The 23,350-nt window shown below is 45.2% G+C and overlaps 1 protein-coding gene across 2 annotated transcripts in view; it reads left to right on the plus strand.

The window, feature by feature from the left end:
* The first annotated feature begins 12,105 nt into the window (after positions 1 to 12,105).
* SQOR (sulfide quinone oxidoreductase) overlaps positions 12,106 to 23,350 on the plus strand; it is a 53,355-nt gene continuing 42,110 nt past the window's right edge. The window contains exon 1 of one of the 2 annotated variants that reach the window (XM_045201858.3): positions 12,106 to 12,466. The gene's annotated coding sequence lies outside the window, so the exon portion shown is untranslated. The remainder of the gene's footprint in view (positions 12,467 to 23,350) is intronic. The other variant, XM_024568277.4, reaches the window with a different exon arrangement.

Below are 23,350 nucleotides of genomic sequence, written 5' to 3' on the forward strand. Positions count from 1 at the left end.
CCTATTTTTGATCTTCTTTTTCTTAGATAAATCCCTTTAACATTTCATATAAGGGCTTGGTGATGATGAACTCCTTTAACTTGACCTTATCTGAGAAGCACTTTATCTGCCCTTCCATTCTAAATGAAAGCTTTTCTGGATAGAGTAATCTTGGATGTAGGTCCTTGCCTTTCATGACTTTGAATACTTCTTTCCAGCCCCTTCTTGCCTGTAAGGCCTCTTTTGAGAAATCAGCTGGCAGTCTTATGGGAACTCCTTTGTAGGTAACTGTGTCATTTCCTCTTGCTGCTTCTAAGATTCTCTCCTTCTGTTTCATCTCGGGTAATGTAATTATGATGTGCCTTGGTGTGTTCCTCCTTGGGTCCAGCTTCTTTGGGACTCTCTGAGCTTCCTGGACTTCCTGGAAGTCTATTTCCTTTGCCAGATTAGGGAAGTTCTCCTTCATTATTTGTACAAATAAGTTTTCAATTTGTTACTCTTTCCCTCCTCTTCTGGTACCCCTGTAATTCAGATGTTGGAACGTTTCAAGATGTCCTGGAGGTTCCTAAGCCTCTCCTTGTTTTTGAATTCTTGTTTCTTCATTCTTTTCTGGTTGGATGTTTCTTTCTTCCTTCTGGTCCACACCTTTGAGTCCCAGTTTCCTTCGCATCACTATTGGTTCCCTGTACATTTTTCTTTGTTTCTCCTAGCATAGCCTTCATTTTTTCATCTAATTTTCAACCAAATTCAACCAATTCTGTGAGCATCCTGATTACCAGTGTTTTGAACTGTGCATCTGATAAGTTAGCTATCTCTTAGTTGCTTAGTTGTATTATTTCTGGAGCTTTGATCTGTTCTTTCATTTGGGCCATGTTTTTGTCTCGGCGCACCTGTTATGTAAAGGGGCGGAGCCTTAGGTGTCCATCAGGGCAGAGTAATGCTCCTTGCTGCACTGTGATGCTGTACATGGGAGAGGGGTCCGAGAGGGAGCAGTGGTGCTTGCTCCACTCTCTGCCGGTTTTCAGTCACTCCCTCTGCTAACCAAAATCAAATTGGACCCTTCTGGTTCTGCTTCCTGAGTGGGTGGGCTTGTGCACGCTCTAGGCCCCTGTGGGTCTCTCCAACGAACTCTCCTGAGAGTCTGGGAGTTTCTCCAGCTTCCACCTCAACCCCCACGGGTGTTTTCAGTCAGAGGTTTGAGGCTTTATTTCCCCCGCACTGGAACTCTGGGTTGCTCTGTCTGTCACCTGGTCCACCCACTGCTTCCTTGCTGGCCAGTTGCAGCCTTGCCCACCCCACTCCACAATCCGCCGCCTCGCTGGGTCCGCCAGCTGCCTTCTGGCCAAGAGTCCTCTCCGCCCTGCTGCCCGTCTCCGCCCCTCCTACCAGTCTGGATGAATGTTTCTTCTTTATCTCCTTGGTTGTTGGACTTCCATACAGTTCAATTTTCTGTCAGTTCTGGTTGTTTTTTGTCTTTAAATTGTTGTCCTTCTTTTGGTCGTGCGAGGAGGCACAGTGTGGCTACCTACGCCTCCATCTTGGCCAGAAGTCCCGGGGCTTCATAAGGGTTTGAGGTGTTATGTTATCCTTATAAAAGCCCTTAATAAAATTGTAAAGCTTAAGAAATGTCGGATGTTATGTCATAGTATCTTGAAGTCACACCCACATGGGGGTGGTACTTATTTTGCCCCTTTGTGCATGTGTAGTTTTGCTCACAGGTTTTCCACCACTTAGGGCCCTTCCTCCTGTGATGTCTGCCTCTTGGACACCTATTCATTCTTTGCAACTCAGTTGTCACTGCTTCATACTTTTTCCAAACCACCTCCCCAAGTTCTTTTTTCTTGTGTCCTTGTAGTACTGAATACATTTGCCTTAGCACTTACAGTATTAGTTATGTGTTCCCAAGTCTCTCAAGATTAAGGATATTTCTTAATCATCTTATTATTCCATAATGCAGTAGGGCCTGGCCTGTTGCTGGTGCATTAATTAGGGTTCTCCAGAGAAACAGAACCAATAGAATATGTGTGTATGTGATGGAGAGAGAGAGATTGGGGGAGAGAGAGATTGAGCAGTTGGTCCAGATGATTGTGGGTGCTGACAATTCCAAAATCATCAGGGCCGGCTGGCAGGCTGGAGACCCAGGAAAGAGTTGGTATTCCGGCTTGAGTTAAAAGGCAGTCTGGTGGCAGAATTCCCTCTCCCTCAGGGGACCTCTGTCTTTTACTGTGAAGGCTTTCAACTGAGACCCACTAAAGTCTACTAATTTAAGTGTTAATCTCTTTTAAAAGATGTTTAGAGTGGCATTTGACCAAATATCTAGGTACCGTGGTACAGCCAAGTCGCTACACAAAATTAATCACCACATTTGAGATCACAGTGAATCGAGGAGGAGATACAGATATTAAAGATAGTTACAATAAAAACTAGACTACATAAATGCTAAATAAGGACTATTACAATACAAAGATTAAATTCCTGCAATACACACATGGTTTGTGGATGGTCTAAGCCACTGCTTCCGTGCCTAATTACATATTTAATTAGACTAGAAAAATGGTAGCCAGTCCCAAGATCTTGGGAATCAAATGGACTCAGAGGTAATGAGCATTCTGGATGGCAGGAAGGTGGATGCCACATTTATTGTTTAGATTTACACCTTCTCTGTCAACTAGGGGCTGTCCAGGCCTCTTAAAAATACTGTAGCTTCAAGGAAGAGAGTAGGGTACTTCCAGAGCCTGCCTAACCGGGAGGAGCACGCAGCCTGGTAAAGCATAGATGGGACAATGCTGCCATCTTGTGGTCCTCGGCTCCCCCAGGTCTACAGATTCTATATTGTCTTGATTAGTTTAATGTAGTTTGGTGTATGCATTTTCAACTACTATCTACAGTTTTTTTTTTTAGTTAAGTCAGGATTTTCTGTGTGGTCTGAACTTTTCTTTAAACAGTGAGATGTTTGAAAGTGATTTATGTGGAACATTTGATAATGTTTCAAACTACATTTTCCTAACTCAGTCTTTTAGTTTGATATTGGGCTTAAGATTTTTAATTTTTACTTGTTTATTTTTTCTTCTCCAATCATATAATCTATCACCATCAACCATGTTCTAAGAAAAATATTACAGGCCAAAGGTTTTTCTGAGGGCAAAGGCCCTAGGAGTTGTGCGTTTTTGTTCCTCTGACCCTCCATTAGGTCTTAGCTGGTAGATATGAATTGGGCACCTGGCCCAAGGTAAGCCAACCCATGGTCTAACTGGTGAAAAGTTAGCCTGACAGGAGAACCTCTGCCTAGATGGGGACTGTGGGGACAATTCCAGTGGCTTAGTCAATGACTGCCTTGGGATTATGTACTAGAATACTCACTCAGAATCGGCCCTCAAGTAATTAAAGAACTGAGAAGACGCAGAAGCAGACAGAGAACGTCTGAGTGTTTAGTGGGCAGGAGTAGGATCTATGACCTTCTACTTCTGGTGGAAGGGGGATAAGGTCATCAGGCCCCTCAAAACGCTGGATCCTGAGCGGTTTTCCAAATAGCCCAGTGTGACTTGGGTGGTGGGCTTTTCTTGGGCTCCTATGGGACTTAATTACTGGACTAAGATTCTTGTTTTCCATAAATATTTCACAATGCCACCCTTTCATTCCCTTCCTTCCCCATTTATGAGATAACCTTGACAGATCTCTATTTATTGCAACTATAAGAATCTAACATTATTATTGTCTTTTGGGCTCCTCTAGCATGTTCTGGTTTTCAAAGTGTTTTACTATGCATTATCTAATTTAATAATAAGGATGCTGCTTAGGCATTTATGTGTTTCCGTGCCTGCTGATCCAGGAATTCAAGGAAGAAGATAACGATGCCCAGAGTGCAGATGCAGTCCTGCTGCCAGATGCATGCCTGTTGTCATTGCTTGCTGGGCTTTCCCCCTTGTTTTGTCCAATTGAAGCAGGGGTGTCCCATCTTTTGGTGTCTCTGGGCCACACTGGAAGAAGAAGAGTTATCTTGGGCCACACATTAAATACATAAATACTAGCGAAAACTGATGAGCAAAAAAAAAAGAGGTTTTAAGTAAATTTACAATTTTGTGTTGGGCCACATTCATAGCCATCCTCGGCTGCATCTGGCCTGTGGACCACGGGTTGGACACCCCAGTAGAGTATTCTCATCTCTGCCTGGATTTCTCATCTCACAACTACTTCTAGCTCATTCCCAAGCCTAAAATTCAGAGCCCCAGCTCTGTTGATCATCTGTTTCACACCAGGTGCTTTACACAGGTTATCTTGTAACAGCAGCCTTAGGAGGTTGTATTCCCATCACCATTTTACAGAAGAGACACTTACAGATGAGGGCACATCGAGTCTGAGTAACTGCTCAGATCACTCAACTCAAGTGGTGGGGTTAGGATTCCATTCTGGAAAGAAACCCAAAGCTACCACCTTGCTAGAGAGTTTTCTTAGGCTGGAGACCCTAGGAACAGAGATAGAAATAGATCTCAGCAGCTTCACTTTAAATATTTTGATAAAATTATAGTAATGATAGGGAATTATATGGATATCCCACCTCACTTGCTAATTCTCTTAATCCAGTCTGATAACATCAGAAGAAGGAAAGTGGAGGAGGCATGAGTGTCCTGGTTAGGAGAGCACCTAGTGGGAAGATGCCCAGAACTCTTTGCTTTTCCTGCAAGGCAGTTTTATTTCTAGACTGACTGTGAAGTTCCACACCTCTCTGGTAGAAACAAGCAACAGTGAGGCTGGATCTGAGCAAGATGCGGCTCAGGAGCCTTCCCTTGAGATGGTGCTGATGCTGGAGCAGACAGAGGAGAGGCTGAGCTGCTGGGAGAAAGCAACTCCAGAGTGGTCAGGACATTCCCGTTATGGCTGTTTGGAGACATTTCACCACCACCGTCGGCACCTCGAGAAAGCTTTCTTTGTTGGTACCTCCCTGGATCTGCATTTCTAGGTCTTCAGCTTATGATCAGGTCTGTGTCTTTTACACCTTTATGGCTTTGGGGGGAAATGCAGGTAGGATTACAGGCCAGGTTTTCTCACTGGAGGGCTCTGAGCAAGTCATTTTCCCTCCGGGGTAGTCATGCCTCCAGAACTAACATTCTGGGACACCTTTTATCCCGTGGCTCTCCAGGATCGCTGGCTTGTGGGCTATAGTTTTCACTTATGATGGCACCAGTCCATCAGCTTGCAGCGGTGACAGCATCCAGGCAGATGTGCTCTTCTCAGAAGAGATGTTTCTGACCTTTACCTCAAACCTGGGCCTCTGATGAATTTACCCTCTCAGAGTGGGGGAGCAGGAGATTGCTTCTGGAGGAGGGCAGATGCTCCTTTCCTGCCTGGCTGGGACGTGTAACGGCAAGGAGAGAGGAGGTGAGGCACCTGTGAGTCACCTTGCCCCTCTGCAGTCGCCCTGGAGCCCTCTTGTTCTGACTCGCCCTTCTGTAGCCAAGAGCAGTGTCATCCTGAGCGACAGCTTGTGCCACCTTGCAGGCCAGACCTGTTAATTAAAGATGCAGACTGGGAATAAAAGCAGGCCGTGTTACACCCACTCTGATCTTTGTTCTGGGCTCCTACAGTGGCCATGAGAATATGTCTCACACACCTGTACTTCCTACTGTAACTGACCAAGGGCTCAGCTGCGGTGCTCCCAGATCTACCTGCATTGGCACTGAGGCATGCTTTGTACAGGCCACTCCTAGCCAATGGCCCTCTCCTGGGAGACATGGGATTTCTCTGACAGGCTAGTTTGGCTCAAGGACTCCCCATTGGCTTTGCTGCAGCTCTCCTCTGCAGTTTAGGAGGCTTCTCCCAGCCTTCCTTTTCTTCACTCTGATGACAGTACAGGAAGGAATAAAGAGGCAGAGGGGAGTGGGCATGTTGGAGAGGCTCCATTATGTAAGCCCAAAAGACCATGGGATATGTCCCATGAGAGGATACACAGGAAACACCATTTGCCAAGCCATCCAAGTGTGCTGGTGAGAGGGGCACCAGTGCCACTAAGGCCAGGGAGGATGGAGGGAGAGGTGTTTACAAACTGAGCTTGTTAGCATCTGTGGGATGTTAGAGGGCAGGAGGTGGCTCTTAACTGCCAGAAGCCAGGAGGCCATAATTACTTTCCCAACAGGCAAGGTTGGAGGGCAGTCAAGAGCTTTACTAAAAAGAAGTGGAGATGGTGAACGGTGCCAGTTTAGCACCGAGGGTCAAATTAGGCAGACAATTGTTGCCCATGCTCCTTAGCATCTGTAACAGGCATCAACAAACTTTTTAGGTAAAGGGCTAGATAGAAAATTTGTTTATTTATTTTAAATGCTTGAGTTGACTTCATTGTAGCATCATGAAAAACACAGAAGACATTATACCTATAGAGGAAGACCGAACAAATCAGAAGGTCCTCTTGGACTTGTTCACTTCCTGGAACCGTCTGCTGATCCCTCAGAGAACCCTGGGATGCACTGACAGGCTGGGACACTTCCTCTTGAACCTCCTTATCACCTAACCTACTTTGACCTGGACATCGCCTTTGGTACCCAGAGGCAAGGTGGTTTTTGTGCTTTCGCATGCCACAAAATCAGCCATTCTTCTACCTGTGTCAGATGGGCCAGGTAATTCTAAAGTCCGGGTGTTTTCTTCCTGCTTAACCTTTTGATCAAATCCAAAAGGAAAATCCAGGGAAAAGCTAAAGAAGAGTCAACTGACTAGACAAAAAATTTCAAGGCCTAAGTAGTGAATGAAATGGCCTGTTTCTGACTCTTCATAGGGTTTATTTCCTGCCTTCAGTAGTGCATGCGTCTTATTGGTCTGTTTAGCATACTAGCCCCCTCTTGCTCGTCCTGTCCAATCAGCTTTATATCAACAGTGTGATGGATCATTGTGATATTCTTTTGGATATCTAAGAAGTCTAGCTCTCTGAGACTCTATTATAATAGGAGGTGGGAGCGTTAACAACCCTGAGGCAAACTGTAAATGAGAATTGTCTGTTTTTCCTGCCCACAGAGCCTCTGCCAGCATTTCTGTCTGGATTCACAGGTATGGAGTCCCATCGAGCAGAGCGTCCAAGTGAGAAGGTGTGGGAGTGGGTCACGACCTTGGAATCCTTGGTTGTGTCTTGAACTGTACCACCCAGAGCAAGAGCTGGTGAGTGGGAGGAACTCCTTTGCAGCCAATGGTTGGTTCTTTGTCAGTGTTGGTTCCTTCGAGATACTGCTTCCCACACTTGCCTTAGTCCTAGCAGCGAGCCCTGTCATTCCCAATCTCATTTCCTTTGGTACTTTATGGCATGGTTACTGATTACTCCGTTTGATAAAGTGGTGTATAACGTGACAAATGGCGTCTCTCCAAGGACAATATAAACCCACTGAGAGCAGGTACTGTCTTGTCCATCTTTGTCCCTGGGGCTTAGCAGTATGTTTTTTACCCAATAAAAGTGTGTTGGGTTCAGCAGAATGGTTACTAGATAGGAAATAGGTACCAAAACTGAGGTAAAACAGGCTGTCTCAGAAGACTGTTAAAAATCCAGTAAATTTATAACTTACATTTGATAAGCACCTGGAGGGTTAGTATTCAATGGAAAACTCAGGAGTTGGGGAGAGTGTGGGGAGCGATGGTCGTCCTGACCCCTGGAGCAAGGAGGGAACCGTCCTTCTGCTACTTTACCTCTCTTTTTTCTGTGCATGTTTGGAAAAACAAGGAAAAGTCCATCCAGAAGGGACCTTGGGGAGCTAGGAAGTTGCAGAGCTGAGGTTCAGGGCAGTGAGCATTTCCCTGGAGAGCCTGGTGGTGCTTTTGAGTCGGAAGGAAAACCCGCAGCATCATTTGCCCTGGAGGATAGACTGGGGCCTCCCCCACTTTTTGCTTCATCTGTTGAGAGTATTGTGCCCACTCTCAGGTTCAGTTTTACATCTCAGGGCACTTTGCAGTGCAGTACATCCGCCTGTGCAGTGAGTAGTTAGCTTTTCTACATCTTAACTCCCATCTTTGAGAAATTAGATTTAATATATACCAGGCCCAGTGTTCATACTAGTCCATTTGCCTGGCAGTCATGTTGAGCTTCTTTTCTTCAGTATCTACTATACAACAGCTGCCCGAACATTAGATGATGACAATAGCTATAATAGTCACTTTAGTAATGACCCTTTATTACCTACCATATACTGAGTCCTTACTCAATGCCAGGTATAGTATTGGTACCAGTCACTTTATCTGTATTAACTCATTTAATTTGCAAAGGATCCTGTGAGGTAGATACTTAGGAAAATACCCATTTTAACGATGCAGTAAAATACGTCCTCTTTGAGAGCGGTGGTGTGCAATACAAAGATAACCTCTGGTCTTCATAGTCTCTCATACTCTGAGGTACTCATGGCCCAAAAGACATAGTGTTTCTTTTTCTAGCATATCCTTGAGGTAGGGGGACAGATTTGTATCTCATTTAGAGAGGAAATTTAGGCAAATAGAGTTGCCCAAAACCGAGTTTGAGACTTAAGTTTCTGAGGAAGACGAGTCCACATTCAGTACTTTTTTCTGCATTCTAGGAGACCCCGCTGGATGGGGAGTTCGAGCCTGCCTGAGCCGCACACACCCTTGCTCTCTAGCACTCTAGTATAGACACATTTAGCAGAACTCTTGGTTGCTATAGGACTGAGGGTTTTCACTATTATGCTACCTCGCTTATGTATGTAGAAAACAATGTATATGATAAGTTCTTATATTTATGCAGCTTAAAGTAGACATCGTCCTTTTGTTTTGGCTGCCTAGTATTCACCCCTTTTTCCCAGTTTGGGGGAATACTCATAATAAGCCTCCTGGTGGAAGTAGAGGGGCCAAGTATGCTCTGTCCCCGTTCTGACAGCTGTGACGCTGGCCTTTGGCATGGATTTGGTCAGTGGGCACTCCCACTGAGGACCTGAATTCTCACTCCCTTTATACTGTGTCACTCCTAGAGTCATTTGCGAAGGCTGTGGGAGTATTCCATGGGTGGCCAGGCTTTACCTGCTAAAAGACCGTGTTGTGATTTCTGCTTTTTGATTCTACAGAGCTGTCCTGATTTCTTTCCACTTTTCCTGCCGTCATTACGTCATTTTGATGGTTCTGTGAAGCCCTGAGAGCCTTTAATCTCTCTTTTCTATGTAAGTTGTCCAGAGTTGGTTTATTGCTTGCAACCAAGAATCCTTACTGAGGTAGAGCCTTTGTAGTTTGTGAAGCACCTGACAGCACCTTTTGTTATTACTGGATATGTAGGATGGCTGTCAGGAACACAGCACATTTAGGAGTCGTTGGGATTGCCTTTAAAAAACCTGGCATAACACATGATCATTATGCCCTGTCTGCTGCACCCCCCCAGCCCCACTGAGGTTCTGAGACCACCCAGTGGTGTGGCAGCATGAACACTGTGCTGCTTGCTCCCTATAGTAGGGACGTAGAAGGAACTCATCCCCAGCTCCCCACAAGTCTCACTGCAGCTGCTTAGAAGCTGGTGTCACCTTGGCTGTGCTGTTCTCTGAGCTAGGGAGGGTTTGCTGAGGCTGGGGCATGACAGCTGCTTCTCTATCTACTGATTCGTCCAAGAATTTGCTACAGTAGAGGGATGAGGATGGGGCTGGCTGATTCAGCAGAACAGAGGGTACTATTTAAAGCTGCAGGACCAACCTCTTTACCGTGCTCTTGCTCCTGGGCCTGCCCTTCCTGTTTTCAGAGGGTCCCTTTCTCTTGTTCCATTTTCTACTCCAGCCCAATTTCTGTTGCCAGTCCTTCCTGCTCACTAGCCTGCGCGTCTCCCCGAAGCCCTGCTGGTTTGCTTTTCATTCTCTAGGATGCTGTTGAATTGGGGTTTGTTCCTTAGTGCTAGCTCCTCCTATCACGTCCTCTTCCCCCTCTGTCCTTAATGATGCTTCTCCTAGTTTCCATCTCCCCAGGCACACGTTTGCCACTTGCCAACCCCACATGGGTAGGAACTGCGCCTGGTTTTGTCAACAGTATATGACTAGGCAGCAGGTACAGGGCTTGCTTGACACATAGCAGGCAGGGACTCAGGGAATATTCATCAAATGGAAGAACAAGTGAGTGAATAAACTCTTGGCCCCCTCCTGGCCATCTGATGTAGCAGTCCCTGCTTTTCAGAGAAGGAGGCGTCTTAGGTGAGATAATAGAATGAGTACACGTAGAAGCCCCCAGCATGTGAGATCTGCCCAGGACACATGTCTTACCTGATTCTGATGCCACACCCACTAACCTCAAACCATCCAGCAAGCAGCATGTCTCCCGTGAGTCTTTCCTGCCTGCAGTCTTCCCATGAAAACCAGGGCTTCTTAACTGGGATGGGGAGGTTGTGGGGCTGGGATGTGGGGTAGGGCATTTTCGTTTGTCAGGGTGATTGGAGTGGACTCTATTGGCATTTAGAGGGTGGGAGTCAGGGACCCTGTCCTGCGCGGACAGCATCCCACAACAATTGTCACGGGTCCTGCATGATTCCTGGTGCCCCCACCTCTTGCCACAACACTCAAGTATGAAAAAAAAATTTTTTTTTGGTAAAATAAATTGGGTTCTAGCTGAGATGATGACAGATATGCGATTTTTCATAGGGTGAAATTTCTAGGAATTCATTCATCTATTGGAAAAACTAAGAGAAGATTATACTTATTTTGTTCAGAGCTTTCTTTTTTTTTTCCTACCATAATTTCATATAGTTTTGCTATTTTTTAATTTTTAAATTAAATTTATTGGAGTGACATTGGTTAATAAAATTACATAGGTTTCAAGTGTGCAATTCTGTAATAATCACCTGTACACTGTGTTGTGTGTTCACCACTGCAAGTCAAGTCTCCTTCCGTCACCACATATTCCGCCCCCCCAATCATCCCCATACCCCTTTGCCCTCTGGTAACTACCATACTGTTGTCTGTGTCTGTGAGTTTTTCTTCTTTTCTTTCGGTTCATTTGTGTTTTCACTTTTATATCCCACACAGGGGTGAAATCATATGGTTCTTGACTTTTTCTGTCTGACTTAATTTCATTCAGCAGGATATTCTCTAGATCCACCCATGTTGTCCCAAATGGCAGTATTTCATCTTTTCTTACGGCTGAGTAGTACTCCACTGTATATATGTACACATCTGTATGCAATTGTTATTGAAGGGCGCTCGGTTGTTTCCATGTCTTGGCCACTATAAATAATGTTGCAGTGAACATAGGGGTGCATATGTTTTTGTGAATAAATGTTTCCAAATTTTTGGGTATATACCCAGAAGAGGGGTTGCTGGGTCATATGGTAACTCTATTAATTTTTTGAGGAACCTCCATACTGTTTTTCCATAGCAAAACTGGGGATGTGCCAGTTTACATCCCCACCTGCAGTGATGTGGGTTCCTTTCTCTGATCAGAGCTTCTTCACCAGAGTTGTTTCCCTTTCAGAAAATCATGTAACAGTAGCAATGCTGTAGGTCGAACTGAGTTGCCAATAAAAGTGTACCATCTGCATCTGTAGCTATAGTGTTCAAAGTGACTTTATCGTAGATACAGTGTGAGTCCCCCTGATTGAAGATAGAAAACATTCTGTAATAAAAAACTAAAAAAATTAATTATTCAAGAGGCATAAAACAAAATAAATGTAAAGAACATAAATAATTATACTTTCAAGGTCTTTTTTTGGGGGGGACCTTGTAACACGTCCCTAGTTGCAGTAAGACTTTTGGGGCACCCTTTATTTATGATTACATTAGAATACTATTAAAAGGGGCTGTTAGGTCTGATATTGTGGAGAACCACTTACTTACACTTTGCACCCACCTGGAGAGAGCAGTTAGTTGAAAAAGCCCAGCCATGAAAGTATGACGCATCACGAAGTGGAGGGCAGTGGCTGAGTGCCAGCTGACCCCAGCCTTACCCCGGCGCTCGCCAAGGCAAGCCATGGGGCTTTGCGGGGGCTCGGCTGTCTAATCTATGACAGGAGTAGGGGAGGGTACTGCAGTCTCCCTGAGCAGCCGTGGGAGCCAGGTGAGAAGTACAGGACGCACGGGAAGACACGACGCAAACCAGCAGGGCCTCTGTCCACGGCCCGCCTCCACCTTCGCCCCTCCCAGTTACGCACAGCGGGTACTACTCGGCGTGCTGGGCAGAGAGCGGCGGGTAGTCTTGCCCTCCACTGTCTTGGCGAGGGCGCCCGGCCGCACTCCAGCGTGTGCTGGGAGTAGGGCGTCAGCCCCGCGGGCAGCACCCCAAGTCGGCTGGACCCGCGTCTCTGTTCTGCCCTCTGTGCCCTCACAAAGCCCGGGTGTTGTCTGCACTTGCCCTTGGTGCTCGGGCCGTGGAGCCGGGTGGGGCCGCGGCGGGACCTTTCTGGACCTCTCTTGGGGGGGTGCCTGGTTCTCCCCGCCTCCAGCCTCCGCCCCGGGGGCGGGCGGGGCCCCAGCCGAGGCCCTGAGGCTCGGCAGGGAGCCGCAGCTTTTGCTGCGCCAACGCTGTGGCCGGAGGCTCCCCTCGCCGCCGGGTAAGAGGCATCCCGTGGTCGATCCCTGACCCTCGGTCCGGGGCTAGGGGCCCAGGGGGGACAGAAAGCACCCCTGGGGCTAGCTGTAGACCCAAGTCTGCTGTCGCAGCTGGGACTCGGCGGATTTGTGCCGCGCCTTCCATCCCGCTTCGCACTTTCCCTCCCCACGCAGTACTCGCAGCTCTTTGCTTCGTCGTCTGGAGCTTGGGTCTTGGGAGTCCTGCTTCCCTCTAGGAGTGGCCAGCCTTGGGGGCACCGAGGGGTGGAACCTTAGGGGCAGATAAAAACCGTAGAATCCCGTCTTGGTGTGGGAATTTCTGGCGCCTTCCACTTGTTGACTGTGTCACTGAGCACCGTCCCGAGTGGGGTGGATGCCCAGCCTCCAGGTCGTCAGAGGCTGGCGTTAGCCCGCCTGCCACAGCGCGTGGGACAGATGGGCACTCCCTGAGCCAGCTGCACCTGCAACGCGTGCTGAACCGAATAGGCATAAAGGGGACAAAGAAAGGGTCTTCTGCGGCTTCTCTTCTTTACTGTTTATGTCTCCCTTTAATTATAAAAACCCCAACCTAGCTTCTTGCTCAAAGACATAGAGCAGAGCCTCTGGGTTTGTGTGGGTTGCCTATCGCTATAATGTGGGGTTCTGACCCATTTTTGTGCCATGTACCCCTTTAGCAGTTATGGGAAGACGTAACCCTTTCTCAGTACAGCGCTTTTAAAGGTATAAAATAAAAGGCACAGTATTGTAAAGGAAACCAATTCCAAAACACTTAAATATGAAAATAATTTATTATGTAGTAATATATGCCTTTAAAAGTAATTCATTAAATAATATCTAGCAGTGGATCTAATAGCTACCATAATTTTGAAGTAGTAATGAGCATAAACAACATTTCAAGATATAGGCAACACCTGTAATATAAGAAAACACCTGTGGTTTCTATTGTTGACAATCATAGGTACTGCTAAATTGCTGTGGGTGGTGGTTTTTTTTTGTCTATATATAATTGAAGAAAGTGTTAAATTTTAGTTAGTGAAAAATAAAGATATAAAAGTTGTTTATTTTTCCCCACTCAAGTTCCCCAAGTTAAGATTCCCTGATGGTGGAAAGGGCACTGAAAGTTAGGGGCCATGGGTTCTGGTCTTGACACTTCCATTGGCGAGAAGTGTGCCTCTGGCCTTCGAACTTCTTTGTGCCTTCAATTCATTGTACAGTGGAGAAAATTATGCTTTACCATGTATTTAAGGTGCCCGGCACTGCACCTGGCACAGAGGGGTGAAATAAGTACTATTTATTAGAACTTGTATGTCTCCCTCACTGGACTGACTGCAAGCTCATGGCCATCACTGTATCTCCAATCCTGGTACATGGAATGCACTCAGTAAATATTTTTAGAATGAATAAGTGGATTGGAGAGGGTTTCTTGTGGTTATATCTAAAAAACCAAAATTCATCAAGGAGAGAGTTGGTGGTTTGAGAAGTAACTTTAAAATTTGAGGGCTTAAAAGAAACTTTTTAAAATTGGTTTTTAGAGAGAGAAGAAGGTGAGGGAGAGAGATTTATTGTTTCACTTATTTATGCATTCATTTGTTGATTTTTGTATGTCCTTGACAGGATAGGCTTTTTTTTTTTTTTTTCCTTTCCTTTTAAGCTGGCTGAACATATATGTAAATAACACATCTGGAGTTGGAGTGCATGAAACGTCGGTCGGGGCTCATGGGTCTGTGTGTAAGAACCTGTGGCTGGTGTCCTGCCAGAGAAAATGAAAAGGAGGATTCCTTTGCACAACAGTTTCTCCTCCACCTCGCTTGTGTCTAGGCTTGTTAATCCAAGATGTTGTAACACAGGAAATGCCTTATAGGGAATGGAGACAGACCCATGATGAAATATTTCTGGGCAGAGATGCACATTTCTCTTCTCCTCTTTTCTTTTCAACTTTCCCTGCCCTACCACCTACTGCATAACTCCTTTTTGACCCTAAAGATTTGGTAAATAGGAGAGGTGGTTGAAGCTGCAGAGACTAGGCCTGAAGTAAGTTAGTTACTTTTAAATTCCCAGCCTTAAAAGCCTGTGTAATCTAACAAGTGTGGATGGAAATAGGCAAAAGGAAAGTAGGTCCCGCCAGCCATCCCTGTGATTTACACTGTGTAAGTGCTACATTGGGGCAGGAAGATGGGGAGCGAACTCTTAAAGAACAGGAGCTGAAGAGCACACTATGCCGATAACTTTGGGAAGGGCAAATACTAGTGTTACGGACTAAGTTTTATAGAATGTGAGTGTTCGGAGATAGGACCTAAAACAGTAATCAATGTTAAGTGGGACCATAAGGGTGGAGTCCTAACCCAATATGACTGTGTCTTTATAAGAAAAGGAAGAGACACTGGGGCAGGCCTGGTTATAATCCCTTGCCATTCTTCACTGCAGTGATTCACAGCTCCCATCAATCTCAGGTGTGAGTAGAACAAGTATTTCCATTTGAGTACCTGCTTGTGAACCTCTATTTCCCTTTTCTGCTCATTTAGAGGATCACGGAGTTTTCGAAAAGGAGGGGCCCTTTGAAGCCATCCAGTGCAATCCTTTATCCATTGGAGAAGAAAGCATGTCTAGAACGGTTAAGGAGTAGCCCTACCTGGCACTACCTGGGGTGGGACTCTGGGTCTCCTGGCTCCTGATGCACCCTCAGACAAAACCTCACCAGGATGGGGAACTGTGCCATTTGGTTAGACATAGGGAACACATGAGCTTAGGGAACCTGGTACACCTGTTGCCTAGCCTACCCCACATCTTTCCTGACCATTAAAGGGTTCAGTTTGGCATCTCCTCAATCATGTTCGAACATCAGACGTATAACTTGTAATTAAAGAGTCATTTCTCATTGTGTTAAGACCTCACACGCTGATTTCAGGAAATAATACGCCTGACTAATTGGCCAGTGCCTGTGTAAAATGAACCCCCACCCTTTGAGTCTTCTTGTATGTGAGGCGCTGAGTGGGAATCCCAGCACTCCTGAGGGTAATGAGTGATTTTACTGTGGCCATTGAACAGATTCAGGAGACAAGGCCCAAGCTGATCTCTGCTGTGTGACTGTGGGGAGTAAATTAATTCCACATCAGGCCTCCCTTGAAAAGAAACCTTCAATGTACTTGACTAGAGGCCACCTGTGAAGGATGAACTTGAAGGGGAATTAAACTGTGATGATCTATGCACCAGAACATGAGTGTTCAAGCTCCCCCTGGCTAAAGCAAGCAGAAAAACGAGGCATATAATTCAGTCAAAACTTTTAACTTTCAGTTGAAATAATCCAGTCGACTTATTTTCTGCTTCTGGAGCCACAATGTGAGCATTTCCTTCTGTAAGTATAATTTCTATTTTCTGCTTAGAAATGTGTGACTTAGTGAAATTGTCAGTGCCTCCCCATTGGAAGGCTTTCTGGTTGTAAAATGAGTGGAGGCCAGGGACACGCGCAGAAGATTTCTCAGCAGCAAAGGGAGCCACTGTTTCATTGCCAGATCCTCATCAGTAACCCTTAATCAGTGACTCTAAAGAAAATTCCTACAGTTTGCCCGTAGGGAAGTAAAGAAGCCCAGTGTGGGTAAACCCTGAGTCATTAGGGAGCTGGATATGATTGTTCCTGTTTCCTGGACGATTTGCTCCTGGCCCACTACCAAAGCCTTGCTTCACAGCTTAATATTTAAACAACTGTTTAACAATATTTACCTTTTTATTTTATTGATTTTAGAGAGAGATAGGGGGAGAGAGAGCGAGAGCGAGAAAGAAACATGAATTTGTTGTTCCGCTTATTTAGGCATTCATGTTTTGTTTCTTATATGTGCCCTGACTGGGGGATTGAACCTGCAACCTTGGTGTGTCGGGATGACACTCTAACCAACTGGGTTCCCCAGCCAGGGCCAATATTTAATAATATTTAAACAGCTTCAAAGGTAGAGCTTCAACTTGGCCCTGCAGGACTAAATGGAGATTGCTTCATATTCTTTATTTGTTAACAAAATAGCACCCCAGCTCCTGAGCACACAGGCGGGGATAGTGCTGCCATTACTTAAGAGGAGGTGTGCCAAGAGGAAGGGTGCGCGCAGCCCGTGTAATCCCTTTGTAGGCCACTCATTCGATTTTCATTTCCTGCTCTCACCCTGCTTCGGACCTTGACTGCACTTTGAGCAATCCGGTACTGCTGTTGCTTACACCCTCTCTTCCTTATCTCCTCCGGAACACAGTCATAGTTCACATTCTTCCTTCTTTGTCCTCTATGGCTAATTTTTCACAGAAATTCCTTCAACATGTGTTTTGCATTTACACCTTTGTCTATGTTCTTATTGTCTAATCTAAGCCCTCACTGGTGATTGAATTTCTGCAACAGCCGGAATTTCGTGTTCCTGGTCTTTCCTGTTACAGAATAGACAGACTCTTCGTATTCATCACCATCTCTGCCGTGCCTAGCACAATGAGTGGCACACAGTACACACACAAATGCTGAGCTCACCCGAATTGCTCCAATTCATCCTCTCAACTTTCCCCAAGGTGTCTTTGAAGACATCCATTTTGTTAAGAACTTCGAAGGACTCTCACTGCCGTTAGCGGGGACCACAAGCTCAAAAAGGGTGCCAAGGCCCAGCAGGTGACATAAATAAGTGACATAGGCCACATGGGGCTGGGGTGAACGGGATCCTCATGCAAGATGCAGATGGGCAATGATTGCTCAGCCAAGTGATGACATGTGACAGTGTGAGCCCACTGTTGTCAGAGGCCAAAAACCTGGAAATTTTTTGGCGAGATACCCAACATTTTTAATGTTGGCACTAATTTAAAATTAAAGAGAACACTGTGAGCCGAACAAAACAGCTCTGGTCTGCATTTGGCCTGCAGGCGGCTACTTTGTGTCCCCTAGCTGGGGTTACCACTGTCTAGGATTAAGACCCAAACCAAAACTTTGCTTATGTATGCCTTTCCAATCTAGTTTCTCCCTCTTCCTAGTGGACACCTACTATAGGCTGCCTTCCTCCTTGACCACAGTTATGTGATGCTCATTCTAGGTGATTCTACTTCCCAAGCCTCAAACCTGTCCTACCCTAACCCAGACAGGCCCTTGCCTTCACTGTGCTGTTTCTGCCCACATAATTCCCCTCTCTTCAGCCACCTGGATGTCAACTTTGTCTTTTTTTCCTCCCAAGGGCCCTTCCTACCTCTCATCCAGTCATTCCCCTTTTCCTACCTCTGTCTTACCTGAGTCTTTGTGTTCCTAATGGCGGCATCTAATCAGGCCCTTATCGCTCACACCTGCATGACTGCACCAGTCTCCTGACTTCCAGAGCTGGGTTTGTCTCTCTTCCCATTGAATTTGCTCCCTCACACTAGATTCGTTTTCTCAAGGCTGCCCCTCTGTTCTGTCACTTCGCAAAACTTTGATACTTCATTAGAAAGCTACAGGTCCAGAGTGTGATCCTTTATAACCGGCCTATGACATTCCTTTCTTGTTTTACTCCTCACAACATCAGTCAAATCTGTTGGACTTGCGTTGTCCAAACATACTCTAGGCCTTCCCACCTTATCAGCAAAGAATTCTGGGAAACAGTCGGCACACTCAAACATGTTCCTAAGAAAGGCTTAACAAAATAACTATTTACAAAGGCGTGGGCAAGGTCAAGGGGAACCAAGAGTGGTGAAGCCATTGTATTGCTGTGGGGCCTGAAGAAGCAGTAGAGGGAGTGATTTCTAGAGGCTCAGCAGGGAGGGGTCTGAGGAGTAAATATCCCAATCTTGTTCTTATTCCAGCTTCTAATCTGGTTGAACCCAACTGGAAGCCAGAGGACAAGGCAGGCCAGATGAAACCTGCCCTACAGGCCAGCGCTCAGGGCTCAGAGTGGGCAGAGAGGGCTGGAGAGAGCTCTGGAGGGCAGTCACTGTCTCTTGGTTCAATTATTTAATGCTATTCCCTCCTCTTGATGTATCCTGTAGTGTTTCCACTGTCAAAAAGCTGCTTGTCTTTTACCTCCTGCTCAGATTCTGTCTGTTCCATGAAGCTTTCCTTGATTATTCCTCCCCTTGCCAAAACACCTAAGGCATTCAGCTCATATTGATTACATTGCACTTTGCCTCTGCTAGTTAAATCTAAACTGGAGTATCAAGCAGGTTTTTGGGAGCCAAACCCGACTCCCCTTCCACTCATCCCAGAGATGCTATAGGTGTTGGAAAATAATGGTAACCCGTTTTTTGCAATTGTTCCTGAGGAAGTGGCCGGAGACATCAGTGCTACACTCTTAGCAGACTGCAGCGGTTTTCCATCTGGACCACCCTGGGGATGACTGGAAGGGCCCAGATACTTCCCATGTGTCTGTGGGGCACCGGTGTCCAAAACCACCAAGAGGTTTCAATCTCTGTGGGAAAATAAATGCATCAAAATGCCAACAAATAACTGAGTGACAACAAAAAAGTTGCAAGAAGGGCAAGATAGGTAACAAGGCTTATAGAATCAACCTGTCTGGGGGAACTAGAGAAGCTGGGATTTGGGCCACGGCTAAGATAGGAAACAAGAAAGGGCATTTAAGAGGGTGCAGTAGTGGGGGGAAGAGGGATGAACATGTATTCCCTTCCACTAGAATGTAAGCTCCGTCAGTACGAGGACTTGATGGGACACATTCACTATTTTTTTCCCCCAGTACCTAGCACAGCACCTGACCCAGTGAAGCATCTCAGTAGGAGTTTTAGTTTGTTTGGGCTGCTGTAACATATAATACACACTTGGTGGCTTATAAAAAACAGACTTTTACTCTCACAGTTCTGAAGGCCAGGAAGTCCAAGATCAAGGTGCCAGCATGGTTGGTGAGGGCCTTCTTCTCAATTGATAGCCGATGCCTTTCCCATGTCCTTCCCCATGGCGCTTATCCACTCATGAGGGCTCCAGCCTATGACCTAATCACCCCCAATGGTCCCACCTGCTAATACCATCGCCTTTGGGGGTTAGGATTGCAATTTATGAATTTTGGGAAGACACAGACTTTCAGACCATGGAATGAATTAATGGATCGATGGATTTATTCAATACCTTTACATGTCAGATGTGTACATGTGAATGGAGGTAAAAATTAGTTTATTCAAAACCTGTATTGGGTGTGGAGGAAAACCCAACGCACTAGGACACATCTCCACTCAAGCTAGGAAGAGATGTGCACACCTCTGACAACGCTTAACGTTCCAGTATTTACTGAGCCACATTTTTAAAACATTTTTCTCCAATATCATCTTTTCTGTTGTATTATTTCCATTACTGTTTAGTCCCCTTTTACCCCCTCCCACCCCGGCAATCATCACACTTGTCCATGAGTCCTTTTTTCTTTTCGCTTGATCCCTACCCCGGCTCCTTAGCTGCCACCCTTCTCTCTATCTGTGAGTCTGTATCTATTTTACTTAGTTCAGTTTGTTCATTTGATTCCACATATGAGTGAAATCATACGGTATTTGTCTTTCTCTCACTGGCTTATTTTACTTAGCATAATATCCTCTAAGTCCATACATACTGTCACAAGGGGTGAAATTTTCTTCTTTTTTTATGGCTGAGTAGAATCCATTGTGTAAATGTCTCATAGTTGTTTTATCCACTTGGGCTGCTTCTGTATCTTGGTGATTGTAAATAATGCTGCAATGAACAGAGGGATAGGGGTGCTTATGTTCTTCCAAATTAGTGTTTTGGGTTTCTTCGGATATATTCCCAGAAGTGGGATCTCTGGGTCTTAGGGCAGATCCACTTTTAATCTTTTGAGGTATCTCCATACTGCTTTCCACAGTGGCTGCACCAGTCTGCATTCCCACCGACAGTGCAAAAGTATTCCCCTTTCTCCACATCCTCGCCAGCACTTGTTTGTTGATTTACTGATGATAGCTACTCTGACAGGTGTGAGATGATATCTCATTGTGGGTTTTTTTTTTGTTTTTTATTTTTTATTGTTATTCAATTACAGTTGTCTGCCTTTTCTCCTCATCCCTCCACCGCACCCCAGCTGAACCCACCTCCCTCCCCTGCCTCCTCCACCCTCCCCCTTGATTTTGTCCATGTGTTCTTTATAGTAGTTCCTGTAATCCTCTCTCCCCACTGTCCCCTCCCTACTCTGTGTGGTTTTAATTTGCATTTCTCTGATGATTAGTGATGTTGAGGATCTTCTCCTATTTTTATGGGCCATCTGCATGTCCTCTTTGGAGAAGTGTTCAGGTCCTTTGCCCATTTTTTTAAATTGGGCTATTTGATTTTTTGGTGTTGAGTTTTGTAGGTTCTTTATAGATTTTGGATATTAACCCCTTATCAGATATATTGGCGAATATATTCTCCCTTTCTGTGGGTTGTCTTTTTATTTTGCTGATGTTTTCCTTTGCTGTGCAAAAACTTTTTAGTTTGATATGATCCCATTTGTTTATTTTTTTTCTCTTGTTTCCCTTGCCTGGGGAGATATATTTGATAAAATATTGCTACAAGTAAGGTCCGAGATTTTGCTGCCTATGTTTTCTTCTACGGTTTTTATGGTTTTAGGCCTAACATTTAAATCTGTAAAACATTTTGAATTTTAAGATAATATTTAAATTAGACCTTCTAACTTTAAAAAAACCTTTTCCTTGCAATTTGGCTCACCTTATTCTTTTTTAAAATTTATTTTCGTTTTTATTTATTTTTAGCCAGAGGGGAAGGAAGGGAGAAAGAGAGGGAGAGAAACACTGGTGTGTGAGAGAAACATTGATTGGTTGCCTCTTTCATGTCTCCAACTGGGGAACTGGCCTGCAACCCAGGCATGTGCCCTGATTAGGAATTGAACCAGCAACCTTTAAGTTGGCAGGCCAGTGCTCAATCCACAGAGCCACACCAGCCAGGGTGGCTCACCTTATTCTTGACCTACATTATCCATAGCTGAGAAGCTCTGCTATTCTTCCCTTAGCACCTAAAGCTAATAGGCTGGGCATGGCACCAGGACTGGGCTGGGGAAATTCCTGTCCATCAGCAGGGGTCCTTGTATGTAGTAGGTGCTCAGTGAATGCTTGTGGAAACATTCTTAGATACAGCAGCATTGTGACCATGCAGGTTTCATGGAACTCTGTTCTTTCTGTAATGATACCTGTACACATTTAGCATAGCTAAAGGTAATCTAATTCATGTAGGGAATAACTGTAAATAAAAATATAGCTTAGATTATGTTTCTTGATTTTTGGTGTTGCAAATTTAGCTACTCTATGATTGAGACAAGTGTAGTGTAGGTATAAACCTGAATTTGCATGTATATTTATATCCTGTAAGATTCTCTTCTTAAACACCTTTCTGAGTGCTTCTGGCCAGTGACACTTTCCCTTTATCAAAGGTAAAGGTAAAGACATGTGGAAACTTTCCTCAGTGGAGAAGCTACCTGAAGTTTCAGGACCACAGGAGATAGAGTGGGACAAAGGCAGACCAGGTGCTGTGTTCTTTCAGAGTAATTATTTCATTAAAAAGTCATACTGTAGCTATGTTATTTAGCTACAAGAATTAGGCTGACTTACCCTCATAATTTTAATGTTCTACAATAATACGTAATTAAATTGCTTTTAAAGTGCCAGCTGACAGGTCACTGGATATGTAAGGAGAAGAGCAGGGCAGAACTGTGTTAAACATGTAAAATCTTCCATCTGGACAGTCAGTGAATGCGTGTTAAGGTAGGTTATTAAAATGTACCTGGGATTTGTTTTAATTAGGTGTGGTGAGGCCAGCACACGGGGAGATGACCACCAGGAAGGAAGACGTGTTCCTTACTGTTACCTAGGAACAGGAGGCATGGCACACCATGTGGGGCTGCACGGGGAAACACCCAGGCTGGTCAGGAGGCAGGAAACTTGAGGGGAAAGCATGGACAAAAACCTGTATGTGGTTTTTGTGAGGCAGGGGGAACAGGCTGACCAGGTTTGGGATGGGCCAATCTGAAGGGTTTTTGTGTGCTCTGGGGTGTAGGGGCTGCCCTCGCGGTCTGGCGTCTGGCCCTGGGTTGATGAGGGCAGAGGAATGCTCCTCTGGAGGGTAACAGCCAGGTGGACCAGGTGGGTCTTGTATGGGCTCTGGGCTGGTTATCAGAGACATGCTCCTAGACAAGTGGTTTACTGTCTTCAGGAGTTAGCTAGTCCTGGATGGGGCAGTTTTTTCTAACTTCTATTTTTTTAAAAATCACGTTTTAAATTAAATGTATTGGGGTGACATTGGTTAGTAAAATTGTACAGGTTTCAAGTGTGCAATTCTATAACACATCATCTGTCCACTGCATTGTGTGTTTACCAGCCAAAGTCAAGTCTCCTTCCGTCACCATATATTTGACCCTCTTTACCCTTTCTAAGCCCGCTTCCCTCTGGTGACCACCCTGCTGTTGTCTGTGTCCATGAGTTTTCCTTTGTTTTTGCATGTTCATTTGTTCCTTTTAGTTTTATATCCCACATATGAGTGAAATCATATGGTTCTTGACTTTTTCGGACTTATTTGGCTTAGATCGATATTCTTAAGATGCATCCATGTTGTCCCAAATGGCAGTCTTTCATCTTTTCTTATGGCTGAGTGGTATTCCCTGGTGTGTATGCACCCCCTCTTCTTCATCCAGTCCTCTATCGAAGGACACTTGGGTTGGCTCCGTGTCATGACCACTGAGAATAATGCTGCCGTGAACATAGGGATGCATATATCTTCGTGAATAAGTGTTTTCAAATTTTTCAGGTAGCCAGCTACCCAGAAGAGGGGTTGCTGCAAATTTACTGATTTTACGACCACACGGTAACTCTGTTCTTAATTTTTTGAGGCACTCCATACTGTTTTCCATAGTGGCCGTGCCAGTTTACATTCCCACCAGCAGTGAACAAAGGTTCCTCTTTCTCCCCAACCT

Source organism: Desmodus rotundus, chromosome 7, assembly GCF_022682495.2.
Source record: "Desmodus rotundus isolate HL8 chromosome 7, HLdesRot8A.1, whole genome shotgun sequence".
NCBI classification, from domain to species: Eukaryota; Metazoa; Chordata; class Mammalia; order Chiroptera; family Phyllostomidae; genus Desmodus; species Desmodus rotundus.